Source organism: Saccostrea echinata, unplaced genomic scaffold (assembly GCF_033153115.1).
Source record: "Saccostrea echinata isolate AGI-Se365-2 ecotype Australia unplaced genomic scaffold, CSIRO_AGI_Sech_v1 ptg000001l, whole genome shotgun sequence".
Lineage (NCBI taxonomy): Eukaryota > Metazoa > Mollusca > Bivalvia > Ostreida > Ostreidae > Saccostrea > Saccostrea echinata.
In genome coordinates, this window is record NW_026889750.1 from 22,179,143 (window position 1) to 22,198,053 (window position 18,911).

The 18,911-nt window shown below is 31.5% G+C and overlaps 1 long non-coding RNA gene across 1 annotated transcript; it reads right to left on the minus strand.

Annotated features, from left to right (window-relative positions):
• Positions 1–14,025: 14,025 nt before the first annotated feature.
• On the minus strand, positions 14,026–15,263 carry LOC133199875 (uncharacterized). Its single transcript, XR_009722866.1, has 3 exons — positions 15,225–15,263; positions 14,551–14,619; positions 14,026–14,434 (listed from the first exon to the last, which is right to left on the minus strand). It is a non-coding gene; the product is annotated as an uncharacterized LOC133199875 (long non-coding RNA).
• Between the last annotated feature and the right edge of the window lie 3,648 nt (positions 15,264–18,911).

The window sequence follows — 18,911 nt, forward strand, 5'->3', positions numbered from 1 at the left end:
AGTATACGTTGTATTTCTTACGATATGCATTTAGCAACATTAGTAAAATTAGAAATAACCTTGTACAGAGAGTATAATATTTGTTGTCCATTTCTCTTTTTGCGAGACCAATGTACTCAAAGTACACGCGACATGATTCAATTAGTTATTCAGACTGTAGCAGAAAAAAAGGGGGGGATGAAAGACTAATAACTAAGCTGATAGGCGCAAGGTTGATTCTTTAGTTTTAAGTTCCATAAGTTATGCATGCAATAATTACTAAATATTTTAATATACATGAATAAATTATTTTAGAGAATCAAGAAACAATACAAAATTCAGCTATTATAATAACATTTATTCATGAGTGCGATCAGCATGTTACTATTACATTCCGATAGTTCATAACAGATTTTTTTTCTCGGCCGGATTCAGCGATGTTCTGAACTGTGAACAGTTGATGCTAATATTATTACACAAATTGCTAAATCACTAAACCATCTTTTTAAAAAAAAAATCTCGCATAAATTTTGCTTAATTATTTATTAGATAAACAAAGTCGAACTCTTCCTTATCAATTTCTCGTCTCCGTTTTACAGGCCCATAAACACTGTTAACAGAGATTCAAATGAATTTACATGTAGCGCCCTCCCCCTGGATATTCTTTAAACTTTATCTCAAGAAATGTACGTAAAACTAGCAAATGAAATTAAATACTGAGCAAAGTTACTTCATTTAATTAATAAGTTTGTACAATGTATATATTAACTTTATTTCCGCCTTTTTTTTTTTATTTTGTACTGTGTCCTATATTGCTAAACATTTTTCTATCAATTTAATTTGTCAACCAAATCGATAACAAATATTAAATTTTTTGTGCATTCATAAAGATTGTTCCTGCTCCAAGTAGCAAGTACATGTACAGTGCAAGTTCATTTGTTTATTATTAACACCGGTGGCCGTAGACGCAGAACAATAGGTAATTAGTGCCCATTGTTACGCTGACCACTACAACTTACATGGAATATACATGTTGTACCCGGTTCTGCCCCAGTGCCTAAGACATGTACACAATAAAGCCAAATCACGGGTTGATCTTTGATTTCTGATCAATTTAAACGTGTATTCCATTCAGATCTGTGACCTTACAATATTAAAATCGATCAACTTAATAATCCATTATTTACATTTAGTAGGTCCCATTTCTTATTTTCCATTCCATAAAAAATAAATTAAATGAATGATATTTTTATAACTTATTGAATAAAAATGTTTTATGTGGTGACTTGTAAAATTGTAAGAGATCAACATCAAAATTACATGTACACGTGTATACCATTGCACTTACACTATAATTCTGACAAATAATTTTTGATCAGCCCCAATCTGCCGGTTGCACATGTATAAACATGTAGCAGATTTATATTCTGGGACGATCAACGGATGCTTGCATTACGTATTCCTAAAAAAAATAAATTATAAATAAATAAAAAATGTGCCTCCAGACTGAACATATTCACCCCTTTTTTTCATCTCTCAATTTATTTAAAAAAAAAACCCATAAAATTTATCAGTTTCGGGCAGATTTTCAGGGGGAAAAGATCCGAAAGACCGAACATTAAAAAAAAAAATAAACTATGCATATCTTTGGGGGAAGAATTTAAAAATAATGGTATCATGTAATGCCATCTTTAAAAAGAAAATGATTGTTTGTCCTCTCTTGACCGAGTGAAAAAAGGTCCGAATCAATTTTTTTCTATTCTGCTGGAATTTTTTTTTATCCCGATTTTAGCCCACCCATTAATGATTATTTCCACTTCAGTGTTTTTAATGAAAAAATTCACCAACCTCCTTACCCAAATTTCTTGATTCGGGCTATCAATCCTTTTTTTATTTTATTATTTATTTATTTTTTAAAGCCTTAATGTTTTAGTATTACAGTGACTTATGTTAAAATGAAATCTTCATGCAAAAGGAAAATTCCATTTATTCTGCTTACAGACATACATGTACTGTTTTCATAGATTCTTGGAAAACAATTGCCTTTACGCTGACAATTTATTTAATGGTTAACTTTAATTATAATTGTCAAGATTTTCACAACCGTATTATAATTGAGACCAGTATCATATTTTTGTCACAAGCAGTAAATATCAAGAAACATGAAAATGTTGTTGGGAAAATTAAATGAAAAAGAAAGTAATGATTGAAGAAGGTTTTAACAACCCAAAGCTCTATTTTAGCACCTTCTCGCTCAAGGACAATGACCACAGTAATTATCAGTAAATCTCAGCATCGACAGCACATCAACAGTTTTTATCAGTATTTATCAGACTCAACAGTAAAGACGACAGTAATTATCAGTATTTATCAGAAACAACTAAAATTATCAGTAACAACAGTAAGAATAACAGTAAATATCAGTATTTATCAGCAAGAACAGCACAGTATCAGTAATTATCAAACATTATCAGTAAAATTTGGGATTCTCAGCACTTTTTTCGTCCAGTAGTGATGAAAAGCTTCTTTTTTTTAAGCAATTGGAAATTCTTCATTTTTTCATGAAATTATTTTATTTCGTATGTATGATAATTTATTTCGTATTTTAATTCTGTCAACAAATCATTGTCGCAGCCTAGTTCCCTTCATTATTTTCAGCAGTTCAGTGACAGAGATAAAATAATCATTTGAGGTTTATATCCCCCCCCCTCCCCACCAAATGAAACTGAAAAATGTTTGGTTTTGGTCCCCTTCAACTGAAATTGATTCCTACTTACCATGCTTACAGGCTTAACTATGAAGATGTGACAGGGAGTGTAATAACAATAATTTTTCAGACGGATACATATTAAGCTGATATACGTATCAAATTTTAATGGATAGATAGAAATTAATAAACAATTACAACCATTTATTATAAACTACATAAAGATAATTTTTCAAGCAATTTGAAATTCTTCATTTTTTATGATAATATTTTATTTCGTATATATGTTTATAGGTTTATTCGTATCAACAAATCTGTGTACGAGTTAATAACGCAGCCTGGTTCCCTGCATTTTCAGTGAACCACAGAGAACCAGAATAAGATTGTAGGGAAACAAGCCTTGTTACAAGGTTTGAGGTTTGTTTATTTTATATTTTAATTTACACTTTTAAAAATTATTATTATTATGCAAAAATCTGTGTGCAGATGAATATTTACATTTTAATGTTATAAGTCGTTTTGTGGTTCATATTTGCGGTGACTGTCCCACGTGTGTTTACCTGTTTACATTCACCTACTGACCTAGAGTCTTCAAAATATACCTTCTGTAATCATGACTGTTGTAATCTTGTTTTTATGTTAGTTTACCATATGTAACTTGACTGTTGTATAGATTTATAGCGATCACTGCAAGCTTTTAATATTTAGGTGAAGAGAAATTTCAGACTATCAATCACAGGCACTTGTTTCATATACGGTGCACCCCTACTTATTTTTACCACAAGGTATCTAACTCAATTTCAGGCACCCCCGCTTCAAGCTCGTATTTTGTTCATGTATCATTATCAATCATTAACCTACTTTAAAATGACATCGTTCGCTTCAAGAGACTTTTTTCTTGTCAAATAAATCGTTTCAGACATCTCTGGTCGAGTCTCTTTATTGTAAAGCACTCATTTATTCCACGAAAATTACCTCGATACATTTTAAGACTTTAGATTGGATACAACTTCCAGTTGGGGGTAGAATAAAACCAGAGACTTCAGAGTATTCCATTCCGAGGTCTCTGGTTTTATCCTTCATTTATAACCCCAACCGCATTTTTGTATCGAAAATTACCTTGATACATTTTAAGACTTTAGATGGGATACAAATTTCATTTTTTTCACAGGTCACGAGGTTTCAACTTAAAAAATAAAAATTCTCACCGATAAGATATGTTGGAAATTTTAGCTTGATGTGTTGATAATTTGCTAAATTATTATGTAATAAAGGGGACTTTATATGATCACCCGGCGCTGTCGCTTTAGTTCAGTCTTCACAACAATTCTTTTTCAGCACATGCCCTTCGGGCATGTAGACCTATCATTTTTACCCAGCCCATTCAAATTTGTACATGTCCTACTCAAAATTCTTACATTTACCAGTATTGTGCAACAAAAAAACCCCATTAGGTATAAAGGTTTTATATTAATTTTTTCAGCGTCGTAAACCAACCATGGCCTGTGATTGCCATTTTCTAAAGCGTTTTTGTTCATAAATAACTTTTGAGTTGCATGCTGGTCATTTGTTGGCCGGTTTAGCTGAACTGAATTTCAGAAATGGGATCATGACTGTAGTGCCACAGTATGTGGCATGGATGAACATCTCGTAATTTAGCAAGCAACTTCGAGAAAACAAATAGGTTAAACTAAACACTTCAATGATTAGATTGACAATCATTTGACAGGTCGTATCGAGAATGTAGACAGGCAATCCATCGACATTACATATAGCAATGTTTAAGCGAATAATGGGGGTGGGACAGAGTAAATGGCAAGTAAAGATCGTACAATGAAAGAAGATTCACATATGCCCTCTTCGGACATGTAATTTGGCAATTTTTACATGCCCGGCTGCAAATTTAACAGGTCCCTGGCATTGGACTCCCGGGTTATTTGGAAGACTGTTAGTTTAGTTTCATGAGGTCCGACAACATTGATTCTCAATGTCTGCTCCCTCTACCCCATACACTTATCTTGATAAAATTACATAAATTATATTATTAATTATATAAATTGATATAAATTATATAAACCAGTCTTGTTTATATAATTTTACAATGTCATAAACAGCTGCTTAAGTGCATATAATATTGTACTAAATGGATTTATATATAGGATTAGGGAAAGATCCTCACTTGATTATGGCAGCATATTTAGCCCGTAGGAGTTTATTATCTACCACACATGATCAATGTCACTTTTGGATGTGAATGACTTTTGACACCCTAACTTCAGTTCAAATCAACGTTAACTTTATGTGACGTCTCTCTGAATCTTTTTTGGCATGTAACTTGGGTAAAAACAATTAAGTACTCTTGATGCATTTGATTTCTCTTAGCCCGTTTAAACATATCCAAGGTCTATACCAGTTTTTGCAGGGGCGAAACTATGTAGAAGTTGGAGAAACCCATCCCCTTTTTGACGTATTTGGTTTTCGAGGGGTGAAAATTTTCAATATTACACTCAACTACATGCAATATTGATTATATTATACTGAATGTTTTATACAAATACAAATAATAGTGAACCTTGAGCGCATAAATCTGCGCAGTCACTATTTTTTGGAATATCACCCGTCGTCAAGCAATGTTGACTGTTGTGACACTGGGCGTGGCTTCATTATTCAGCGGATAATAGTGCTTTTTAACAAATGTTTCTTGACGAATCAGATTAATTCATCTAATATACCTGAAAGTACAATATTAATTAATTGTCATCATTTTCCTATATTAGCATTTTTACTGGTAATGGTTTTGAAATGATAGGAACATGCACTGTTCAAAAAGTCTTAAAATGTTGTTTTGGCTCAATTTCTTTGTTAAATTACTGTGTTGAACTAAGGCAGGTCAATTAAAGTAACATGATCCTATAGATTCCATGTACATTTAGTACTGTAAAGTAGACAAATTTATTGTTCTCACAAGTAGTTCTCAAACATTGATTTAAGTTGGTCTCCTGAAGGATGTAATAATGCAATTGGTCTGCTTAAGGTATAGTGTATAATATAGACATGCATATTTTATTTTGAATTTGTATTATGTCAAACATTAGAAATATATGGATCTTAATTAAAAAACATTGTTTTCATTAGAATTTAAGATATGTATAATAGGCATATATTCTTCATGCTTTTCCATAGTTAAGTCCTTTTTTACAGGGTCTCTGCTAGTATCATGTGGACCCCAGTGTAACAAATCTATGGAAAGAGAGAAAATCTCAGCTCAAGGGTCAACATGTCTTTATTCAAGAAAGGTAAATTGATAATTTTTTCTGCTAAAATACTCTTTTATAAAATTATAATATCAATGCAAAAGAGTGAACAAACAATGTACCTAACAACATTTTGAAAATTAAAGTGCAATAACAGTTAATAATCATGATAATTATGATCAATCGAATGAATGTTAATAATCCAATCAAAGTCCTTGTTGTATATCATTTTTGCTAGGGCTGTGTATTGAGCAAAAAAAAAAAAAAAAAAAAAGAAAGACATTTTTTAATGCGATATGCAATATATTGAATTCTTTAACAATTCTATCAAAAAAGTCTTATAAATCATTATGCATGAATTTTATAAAAATAATAATTGTTTTTTTCTCATTTTTAATTTTTTGTCTCACCGTCTTTAAAAATTACACTTCAAATTCAAACTTTTCTTGACTGTAAAATCAACATGTTAAGTAAAGTTGTCTATGTATTTTTATGATTTTGTAATAATCATTTAAGATGTGCTACCTCCTTAATGATAATATCATTATTCAAAACAATTACCGGTAAATATAATCTTTGGTGATTGAAATTCCCAAGTTTTTCACAGAATTACATAAAAAAAACTGCCTGCCCAAAATGTATTGGAATTAAGTTATTTTTAGCTCACCTGAGCCAAAGGCTCAAGTGAGCTTTTCTGATCAAAATTTGTCCGTTGTCTGTCGTCGTTGTCGTAAACTTTTCACATTTTCATCTTCTTCTCAAGAACCACTGGGCCAATTTCAACCAAACTTGTCACAAAGCATCCTTGGGTAAAGGGGATTCAAGTTTGTTCAAATGAAGGGCCACACCCTCTTTCAAGGGGAGATAATTAAGAATTAGTGAAAATTTAGTGGTATCTTTTAAAAATCTTCTTCTCAAGAACCACTGGGCTGTAAAAGTTGAAACTTAGGTGAGACCTTCATTACATAGTGTAAATTCAAGTTTGTTCAAATCATGACCCCCTGGGGTAGGGTGGAGCCACAATGGGGGATCAAAGTTTTACATAGGAATATATAGGAATAAATCTTTAAAAATCTTCTTCTCAAGAACAGCAAAGCCTTGTTAAGTCATATTGATATGGAAGCATTCTCAGATAGTGTAGATTTAACTTTGTTCAAATCATGACCCCCAGGGTTAGGGTGGTGCCACAATTGAGGATCAAAAACTTCAAAAATCTTCTTCTCAAGAACAGCAAAGTCATGTTTTGTCATACTGATATGGAAGCTTCCTCAGGTAGTGTAGATTCAAGTTTTTTCAAATCATGACCCCTGGGGGGTAGGGTGGGGCCACAATGGGGGATCATAGTTTTACATAAGAATATATAGGGAAAAAAAAACTTGAAAAATCTTCTTCTCAGGAACAGCAAAGCCATGTTTTGTCATATTGATATGGAAGCTTCCTCAGGTAGTGTAGATTCAAGTTTGTTCAAATCATGACCCCTGGGGGTAGGGTGGGACCACAATGGGGGATCATAGTTTTCCATAGGAATACATAGGAAAAAACTTCAAAAATCTTCTTCTCAAGAACAGCAAAGTCATGTTTTGTCATACTGATATGGAAGCATCTTCAGGTAGTGTAGATTCAAGTTTGTTCAAATCATAAACCCCAGGGGTAGGGTGGGGCCACAATGTGGGATCAAATTTTTACCTAGGAATATATAGGAAAAAATCTTTTCATCAACAGAAAAGCCATGTTTAGTCATATTGATATGGAAGCATCCCCAGGTAGTGTAGATTCAAGTTTGTTCAAATGATGGAGGGGGGGGGGGGGGTTAGGGAGGGTCCACAATGGGGGATCAAATTTTTAACAAGGGAATATATAGGAAAAAAAATCTTTAAAAATCTTCTGCTCAAGAACAGTAAAGCCATTTGTAATATTGATATGGAAGCATCCTCAGGTAGTTCAAAATCCAAGCCCCCTCCCCTTTAAACTTTTCAATACTGAAGTGATTTGTGCTTTTTCCTAGCCAATGTGCTCAGGTGAGCGTTGTGGCCCATGGGCCTCTTGTTTTTGATACGATATATTCATTAATCTAGATACGTATCGATATACAGGTAAACTTCGGTATCTCGAACACCGGTATGTCGAATACCACGGATATCTTGAAGTGAATCAACGGTCCCAGCCGTTTTTATTATATTTATGATTTTAAAAAACCCCGGTATCTCGAACATGGAAATCTCGAATACCTCGCTTATCTTGAAGTAGATTTACGGTCCCAAGTGCTATAAACACATGCGTTATCTCGAAGTCCAACAAATTCTCGCTCCACTGAATTCACACCTTAGTACACAATAATCCCATTATGCTAATTTTACGGTCTGTTGAACGTTTCCGTTAGGTCTAGCACAGGCTTCATGGGACCATTGCTGATAATCACACCTTATTAGTCCCAAGCTGTTGTTTTTGGTAGTTAAATTTAATTACGCAGGCCAGGTGATTTGGAGGTGTTAATAAAATGCACTCTCAGAGATACTATGACATGATAATGAAACAGCAGCTTGGGGACGATTACTGTACTAGAAATTTAAATTATCGAAAATACACGCTTATACACATCATTACATATCAAAGTAAACACTGAACACATCAAAGTGATATTGACCTCAAGAAATTAAACAATTAAAGACATTATTTTGAGTATAAAAGTCAGTACCAAAAATCAAATCTTCAGTAAATATCATGTCCGATAAGGCAGTCTAACGAAGGACCCGGTAGCCAACCAGGGGGGATAGTTAGATTATCTGACCGTAGTGGAAAAAGAAAACTTAAAGTTCATACAATCGAAACAAAGTTTGCTTTTGTTTATTCATATTAGCAATTTCAATAAATTATTGTAGAACGATAATTCCTGTTGTTACATTTAGGCATGTGGGTATATGTACATATCCTGTTAAAGTCTTTGTGTATCACATTATATCATGATATACTTCAGACAAATTAGTACACCCGTAGTTTTGAATACAATTCATACATTGATTTCATTTGCCACAATGGTCTCTTTAATATTGCAATAATGCATTTGGTCTTCCTAATGCATGTATAATGCAGGTACTGTATATATTCTATGTCCAGCTGATAGGTGAGTCATAAAAAGATTAGTATTTTGAAACCAGGTTAAAACATCAGAGCATTGATTTGAAATTGTCAATTGATTCTGGCAAAAAGTTGTACCAATTTATAAGCGGGTCAATAGCAAATCCCTCCAAAATAACCTCAAAAAATACAATTGACTTATAGGTGGACCACCTTATAGGCAAGGATATATACGGTATAGTTTTTGTTGAATTTTGCTAACAGCAAAACACTATGAATAATGAATTTTGGAAAAAAAAGATTATTAAGTTTAATGATGCATGTATGTAGTATAGAAATATTGTTCATATGCCTGTACATGGTACAAATATGCATTTTACAGAGTGTACATATGCCAGAATCATATGGACCGCAGACTGGCCCTGGTGATTCCGTTAAAAAAAAAGAGGAAAAATCAGTGCTTGTGCTCATTGGTCATTGCACAAAGGTAGCTAGATTTATTTCATGAAACTAAACATGTAAATTACTAGGATATTAAAATATCACAATTAAAATACATGTACTGATTTATATATATATATGGATATCAGTTGGTCTCCTTGATGGAGTTAAATGCATTTGTTATCCCTTTTAAGTGGATCATTTAAATATTATGCAGTTTATTTAGAAGCTCTTTATTATCTGCACTGTTCACTTTTACAGGGTGAATGCCAGAATTTTTTCAAGAACAGTCTGAATCTGACATGGAAAAATGAAGAAAAACAGCCTTCCTGTTTATAAATCTACATTCTGACAAAGGGTAATTTTGTTTAGTTCAATTAGAAGTGCACATTTAATTTCAGTTGCTTTCCTTAATGATATATCATAGCATTTTTATTCCCTTATGAACAATATGTATACTTGTAAAGCATGTATCACAAAATCTTCTGCAAACAAAGTTTTGGGTGTAGAATGTTTGTTGTTTAACGTCCCTCTTGAGAATTTTTCACTCATATGGAGACGCCACCACTTGTCAGTGGAGAGCTGCAAATTTTTGTCCTGTACTCAGCACTTACGGCCATTGAGCATTGAGGGATCTTTATCGAGCCAGCACCTACTGTGACATGGGACCTCGGTTAATACCTCTGTCTCATCTGAAGAACGGGTCTCCACGTCCCACAGTGGGATTCAAACTCGCGATGTAAGGATCAGCTTCTTTCTCCGCAACTCTAGAGTAGACGCTCTAACCACTGCATCTGCTCTACTTTGGCAACTTTGGGAGTATATAAGCATAGGAATCATCATGTCCATCTGTCTGTTCATGTGTTTGGCCACTTTTATGATTAGTTTTTTTGTTCCAATTCTGGCTGAGATAAATTGATTTAAGTCATCTAAATACAAACAAATTAAGGGAAATTACTATGGTATTGGAATGAACTTTTTGGAATACTGTCTAATTGTTCCATTGTAGTTGGTTTCTTTAATGTTGAAGTAATGCATCTGGTCTTCCTAATGCATGACATACACTGTATGCATGTGTAATGTTAAAGTTGGCTGAATGTAAAACAGTTCTTGCGTTATGACAAAGGTAAATAGATTTAGTTCATGTAACTAAACATGTAAATTATTAGGGTATTAAAATCTCAAGTTTTGAATACTGATTTACATGTGGAGAGTAGTTGGTCTCCTTAATGCAGTAATAATACATTTGGTCTCCCTTATGCATACTGTATATTATATAAAGGGGGAGTTTCGATAAGGTCGCTCAGCGGCCCACTTTTTTTCATAAAAATAAATTTCAATTTATTTTTTCAAAACTAGTTTAGAATTCAAGAAAAATATATTAACTTTTGTTATTTACATTTTAGAGGTTAATATGAGATGAATTCACAACGTAGCTGATACATACTTAGATGTACCCTCAGATCCGTTAACATTAGGCTTATGGGAAAATATAAGAGGGTGGCATTTAAAAATCGATGTTTAGAATATGAAGTGCATGAGGGACACTCACCTATTTTTTTTCAGTAATTAGATATACTCTGCACACTAATTTCTTGAAATATGATGAGTGTCGCGTGTGCACTTCATATCCAAAAAAATAAAAATTGCATAAAATTTGCATATCTAAAATTAGAAGCTCCTGGTTTCTTGATCTGACTCTGTGTTAAAATACTAGGCCAAAAGTAGCATTTTTTTTTAAATCAAAGAAGATTCTCGATTATATTAACAGTAGTAAACATTATCGTATCCTATCTTCATTTCGACAGTTTTTTTTGTCGCCAACGTATAACGTTAATGTCACATTTTTAGCTCACCTCCTTGAAGTTTGGGGAGCTTTCGTAATACCGTCGGCATCGGTGTTTCAGGTAAAAGTTTTTGAAGCAGATTTTTTTTTTCAAGTATATCTATGCCCTATATTAATCAGAGTCACATGATCCAGCGTGTTTCCTTGTCACCAGTCAGGTTTCAGATGCTGGATTTTTAGTCAAAGAATGTCCAAGTAAATGTTTTAAAAGCAGGTTTAAGTTTTTGGAGCAGAGCAGCTGAAAGCACTTGTTGACCAGACTTGCTTTATGATGCACACTACTATATTGCTTCAGATGCTGGATATGACCTACATTTCATTAATAAGTGAGCAGGTTAAAGATTTTGAAGCTGGTCTCATTTTTATATAACTATAAGCCCCATCGTGACCAAACTTGCATTGATGATGCATCTAGGATTGCACATTACCAGACATGGTTCAGATGCTGCATCTTTCTTACATTTTCCTACTGACTGAACAAAAAATAAGTTTTGGAGCAAGTCCATTCCTTAACGTTATTCATCATGCATAGTTATATTTTTGACTTTCTTGTAAATAGAAATCCACGCTCCGACATGCTAGAGAGGCGCCCATGTATTTATGTGTGGTTGATATAGGAAACGTGGCTTGTTTTAAGTCTGGATGTCTACCCATATCGAAAATGAATACAAAAATAATACAAGAAAAAAATACTAAAATAATACAAAAAAAGTATATTTTTAATGACCAAATTTGGAACCCTCTAAATCTTGGTTCCAATTTAGGTAAAAAAAAATAGACTTTTTAAAAGCCAAACACAGAAAAATATATTTTTAATATACTTTATTTTTTCGAAATAATACAGAAATGATACACATGACCTGTAAAAACGTATTGTTTTTGTACTTTTGTATTATTTCTCTATTTTCTTCTCCAAAGTATAAAAATAATACAGTCCATAGAAAAGTATAGAAAAAATACAGAATGTATTAATTTTGTATTAGCATATATTATTTTTGTATTTTTTCACCTTTAAGAATTAAAATACAAAAAAAATATAGAATATATTAATTTTGTATCACATATATTATTTTTGTATTTTTTCATCTGGAACAATTAAAAATACAAAAAAGATATAAAATATGAAAATAATACAGTACACGAAAAAGTATGAAAAAAATATAGAATGTATTAATTTTGTATTAATATGTATTGTTTTTGTATTTTTATCAGCATGAAGGATTGTATTTCAAAAATATCAAAAAAGTACAAGAATGATAGACAAAAAATACATTTAAATGCTTAAAATAATACAAAACAGAGTTTTAAAAACTACTAAAATGATCATGGGCAAAAATTGTTATTTGAAGAAAAGGGGTTGGAGATTGAGGTTCTTAATAGCATCTACTGATTGTTATTCAAAAATCTTTTATTTATTTGAAATATTTGTTAAATAACAATTTTAGTAACTCAGTCAGATTACCTTAAATGTACAAATAGCTAATTAAAAAGTAATTAATGTGGCTAGGCTACTGATTCAGCTACCAATTGTAGTCTTGATCTTTCTTTTTACATATAATCTGCTCTTCAATAGTCTTGATATTTTTCACAAGTTTAACTAATCCTGTTTTCTTTGTACTTTTACCAAATGTTTCGATCTCTCTGCTTTGCTGTTTCTTTTGTATGGAAAAGGTAGAGGAGTGTTTACTTTGTTGCAGAAGTCCATCTTCAAATCACACAACCTGTCATCTCATCTGACTTCATCACTGTGAAATATAGAACAGAATGATAAAATAATAAAATTTAATGAACCATTACCTCAACAAAACACACATTTTAACATTCAAAATAATTCTATATAGATTTTGTTTAGTTCACACACCTGCAATACTTTCTTGAGAGGGATCTTCTTCCTCCATGACTTGTCAGCTTTTCTTCAATGTTCGGCTGACTGAAATTAACAATAATTATAAATTGAAATTCCAAAAGATCCAGTTGAGTTCACCAAATTCCATACAATTGTACCATTGAAATTACTTTTCTTTAATCTGGGGTTTCCCATATCGAAAATGAATACAAAAATAATACAAGAAAAAAATACTAAAATAATACAAAAAAAGTATATTTTTAATGACCAAATTTGGAACCCTCTAAATCTTGGTTCCAATTTAGGTCAAAAATAATAGACTTTTTAAAAGCCAAACACAGAAAAATATATTTTTAATATACTTTATTTTTTCGAAATAATACAGAAATGATACACATGACCTGTAAAAACGTATTGTTTTTGTACTTTTGTATTATTTCTCTATTTTCTTCTCCAAAGTATAAAAATAATACAGTCCATAGAAAAGTATAGAAAAAATACAGAATGTATTAATTTTGTATTAGCATATATTATTTTTGTATTTTTTCACCTTTAAGAATTAAAATACAAAAAAAATATAGAATATATTAATTTTGTATCACATATATTATTTTTGTATTTTTTCATCTGGAACAATTAAAAATACAAAAAAGATATAAAATATGAAAATAATACAGTACACGAAAAAGTATGAAAAAAATATAGAATGTATTAATTTTGTATTAATATGTATTGTTTTTGTATTTTTATCAGCATGAAGGATTGTATTTCAAAAATATCAAAAAAGTACAAGAATGATAGACAAAAAATACATTTAAATGCTTAAAATAATACAAAACAGAGTTTTAAAAACTACTAAAATGATCATGGGCAAAAATTGTTATTTGAAGAAAAGGGGTTGGAGATTGAGGTTCTTAATAGCATCTACTGATTGTTATTCAAAAATCTTTTATTTATTTGAAATATTTGTTAAATAACAATTTTAGTAACTCAGTCAGATTACCTTAAATGTACAAATAGCTAATTAAAAAGTAATTAATGTGGCTAGGCTACTGATTCAGCTACCAATTGTAGTCTTGATCTTTCTTTTTACATATAATCTGCTCTTCAATAGTCTTGATATTTTTCACAAGTTTAACTAATCCTGTTTTCTTTGTACTTTTACCAAATGTTTCGATCTCTCTGCTTTGCTGTTTCTTTTGTATGGAAAAGGTAGAGGAGTGTTTACTTTGTTGCAGAAGTCCATCTTCAAATCACACAACCTGTCATCTCATCTGACTTCATCACTGTGAAATATAGAACAGAATGATAAAATAATAAAATTTAATGAACCATTACCTCAACAAAACACACATTTTAACATTCAAAATAATTCTATATAGATTTTGTTTAGTTCACACACCTGCAATACTTTCTTGAGAGGGATCTTCTTCCTCCATGACTTGTCAGCTTTTCTTCAATGTTCGGCTGACTGAAATTAACAATAATTATAAATTGAAATTCCAAAAGATCCAGCGGAGTTCACCAAATTCCATACAATTGTACCATTGAAATTACTTTTCTTTAATCTGGGGTTTCTTAGGGGACAACCGTTTGATTTGACAATCTGGAGAAGAAAAGGGGGGGCTGATTTATAAAATATTTTTAAAAAAATATTTGTAATAAACAATCTGTCCTTGAAAATGTTGAAAGAGTAAACAAAATGTGTGCCCCAATGTTATTTAAATAAACTGCCCCCCCCCCCCGAAAAAATTTGAGTTTATACAAATTACTGTTTACAGAATAGTTTTTGAAGGGAAAATAAATAATTCGTCTCTGGTAAACTTGAAAAAATTGGAATGAATTAGAACTAGGAAGCCAAAGGCTTGAAAATTACCCCCATCTTCCACCCCTCCCTCCCCAATCAGAATTTATCACAAAAACCCTTGTTCCCCACATGGCCAATAACCGTACTATTTTATCTTTCTACAATACTACAAAATGGGTAAAAAAGTCAGTCTTTGTTCCTCTATCTTTGTACTAAGTTATTATTTAAAAAACTGAAACTTTAATGTGCTAAAATATACATAATCTTACCGCAACTGTCGTTGTTTACACCAGAAAAGTCCGGATATGATGCCTTAAAAACGTCAGTCTCCTTATGTATTTGCTTTCCTTGGTTCATATATATGATCCTGTGTACCATGATTATGCTGAACTTCTGTTTTTCGATCCATTTTACTCGCGAGCAAATGAGAGTTTATTCAAAATCACCTCCAGCTTTCTCAACACGTCCCGGGAAGAATTTTCAAAATGGAGTGGGTGAAATATTGTTGACCAATCAGAGAACAGCACGGAAGAGTTTTAAAATCTGACCAATCATATTGTGTCATATATACGAAAATTACCGATGTTGAGATCGGAACAGTTAGAGAAAACATATTTACATGGTTTTAAATATCTTGAATCAATTGAACAAACCTAAAATTATGTTAGAAAAAACGATGTTCAATTTAATCATCAGAATCATTTTTTATTCCTTACGGAATTTACCGATTACGAAACATCGTTATTTCCGGTCATTATTTCCGCTGAGAGCAGCCATTTTTATATTCAAGTTGACCTGTGAAGTAGACCATAAAGTTCAAATATAATGATCAAAACGAGCGGGAGATACATAATATATAGCCTTTTTGACGGACAACTTAACTCATACATACGGTACCAGAGATTGAAATAATGTTTAACAACTATCCTTTACACCAATTTCACAACATTTTCTATATTATTTTATGAAATTCTTTCGTAATAATTTCTTTTTTTAAAAGCGGATAATTAAATAGTTCTATTCCATGTAATTGTAATACGTAATGAATTAAATATAATGTATACTAAATTGAGTTGTATAGTCAAGAAAACATCGTAGGTACTGTAATTAGTGGAACTCTCCATGTTGTTTGTTTTTGTTTTGGTTGGGATGTGTTTTCACGGGTAAATCATGTTATTTCTTTGAGTAGTATAACATGTACTCGTCTATTGTTAGCCTGCAGGTGGCCACCTGTGCTGTTGGCGATAGTTGTAAACACTCGGTTGTAAACACGCTGTAAATTTTTCAACACAAAAAGAAAGTCTGAAACTCTGAAACTTCAAAATTTACCGCGTGTTTACAAGTATCATGTACAGCACAGGTGTCCCCTCAGACGTATCTATCTCTTTCCAAATGACAATTTCACACCTAGTAAAGACATGTTTTAAAAATGAAATTGTTTAGTTAACAAATTTAAACTACTGAAGTTTTCTGTTCTAAATAGCAATTAAAAATGTAAATAGTATAAAAGCAACCTTTATAAATATTAATTCCAACAGACTTATTGCAAGGACATTCTGTAAATTTTCCTAAGTTCAAAGAAATACAAATTTCAGTAAAAGAAAACACTAAGTCCAAAATAAATATAAAAAAAATACATACTGACTGTATAGTATTTTTTGAAAAATTATTAAGTCCAAATTTAATACAAAAATAATACAAACTAACTGTATGTAATTTTCTGTAAAATTACTAAGTTCAATTTTAATACAAAAATAATACAGATTAACTGTATGTAATTTTCTGTAAAATTACTAAGTTCAATTTTAATACAGAAAAAATACACTTGAAAAAAACTAAGTCCACAAAAATACAAAAATGATATACTGAAAATAATCTAAGTCCCAAAAAATACAAAAATAATACCCTGTAAAAAATCAAAGTCAGATTTTAATACAAAAATAATCTACCTATTTGTTGGTGATACAAAAATAATATATTTTTTCTGTATTAATTTTAAACAATACGAAAATGATTGTATTAAAAATATATTAAAAATATACTTTAATGTATTATTTTTTGATATGGGTAGGGGCATATGTCTGCTTGATTACGGATTAAACACATATCTTTGGCGTTTTCACATGTATTTCGAACTGCGCTCTGTTCTAGCAAATCATATATAATGAATTCTAGAACTCTCTAAATGAGAAGTGACTAGAAATGGTGTAAAAACTTAAGTATCTCTGGAGATTTGAGAAGCGAGAGGAAATAAGTCCTGGCTGGGATTCTCTCAGTTACGCTGAAAACATAATGCAGATCTATGTGGGCAAATACTTATAAGTTTCATAATGAGAAGGAAAATTTAATGCATTATAGATTTTTCCATCATATTACGTATCATGATAAAATACTTTTGACTGTAATCAATATCATTCATATTATCAAATACATTGCAATATACAGAAGCCAGTAGGTGCAAGGTAAAAAAATATGTTATCTGTCAGCCGCCAGATAAGTTTCTGCCATTGAAATATCTGGCGGCCGCCAGATAAAATTGTAGTGTTTTTGCCAATCAAATTGTAGCACCCAATGATATACCTCAATGCACTTGATTGACAGAGGTACACAGACCAGGTATTTTCGAAGGCGGTGCTTAAAATCTCTGCCTTTAAGGAGGCTGGGGGGTCAACAAATTAACCATCAGATATAACTTAATTTTTTAGATATGATATCTTAAGCTGTCAACTATTATTTGGCAAAGAAAAATTTCATTCATTTTTGTTTTAAAATTTGATCATTTTTGTATATCTTTATATGGAGCTCTTCTTCTGAAGGAGATCAATATAGTCTGAAAATGGCCACAACCCCCCAGCCATCTTAACGACATCTACAACTTCTCTTTGAAGTCAAATCTTGGAGTTTCATGCCTTATTAGCAAAGATAAAATCTACACTTCATACAAAAATTCACTTCATAAGGTTTTCACCTCATAACTTTAGATTTATGTTTTATTAGATTACATGTCTACACCGCAAGGAACTTATTTGTTGGGTTCTAGTTATTTATGTTGCGGCCAACAGATAAGTTTCTGGTCGCTGCCAGTCATTTATGTGGTGGCCGCAGGAAAACTATTTGGCCACCGCCAATTTTTCTAGCGGCCGCCGAATAATTATGTGGCGAACGCCAGATAAAATATTTTTCTTACCTTGCACCTACAATGTACTGGCTTACCTAGCAATATGATGCTTTTAAGTAAACTTTTTATTCATGTATGTATTTAAAATATTTTTTAATCTTTTTATTTCAAGACATGTTATTTAATTTCAATTTTATGATACTAAGGTATATTTTTATAAAACATGTAGTTGTATAACCTTATTGATGAAAATGTAGTGCATATACCTGTATATGACGTTTTTAAATTCACCTATCTCATGTCTACATATCTTTTCATTTGCATTTTTCGTATGGGAAAATGTTAAATATTGATTATATAGTTTATGTATAAATTGTCGATTAATTATGATGTTAAATCTTTCTATATATTTTACGTTTCATAAGGAGAAAAAGTAAACATTAAAGAAAAGTAACATTTGACACACCAGAAAAATATCGCACCTTAAAAAAACATTCGCATAAGATAAACACCATTTTCCGTAAAAAAATTGTTGAGATTGGTTAATTTATGTCTTTATTCATATTTATCCTATTTCATTTACGATTTTGACGGTTAAAAAATCCACTTTCCCCCTATGAAAATGTCTACTCCCAAAATATACGAAATGGGGGTATACTTAAATTTTCAATTATCACGTGACCGGAAAATGCGTAACATAAATTATTTTCATATTTTTAGGAAGCTTAGAAGTTTTTCTACAAAATATCAAAATTTCATAAAATTTCGTGAGGGGCCGAAAAACGGCCTTATCGAAACTCCCCCTTTAATGACTGACATGTACGAGGGTTGATCCAAA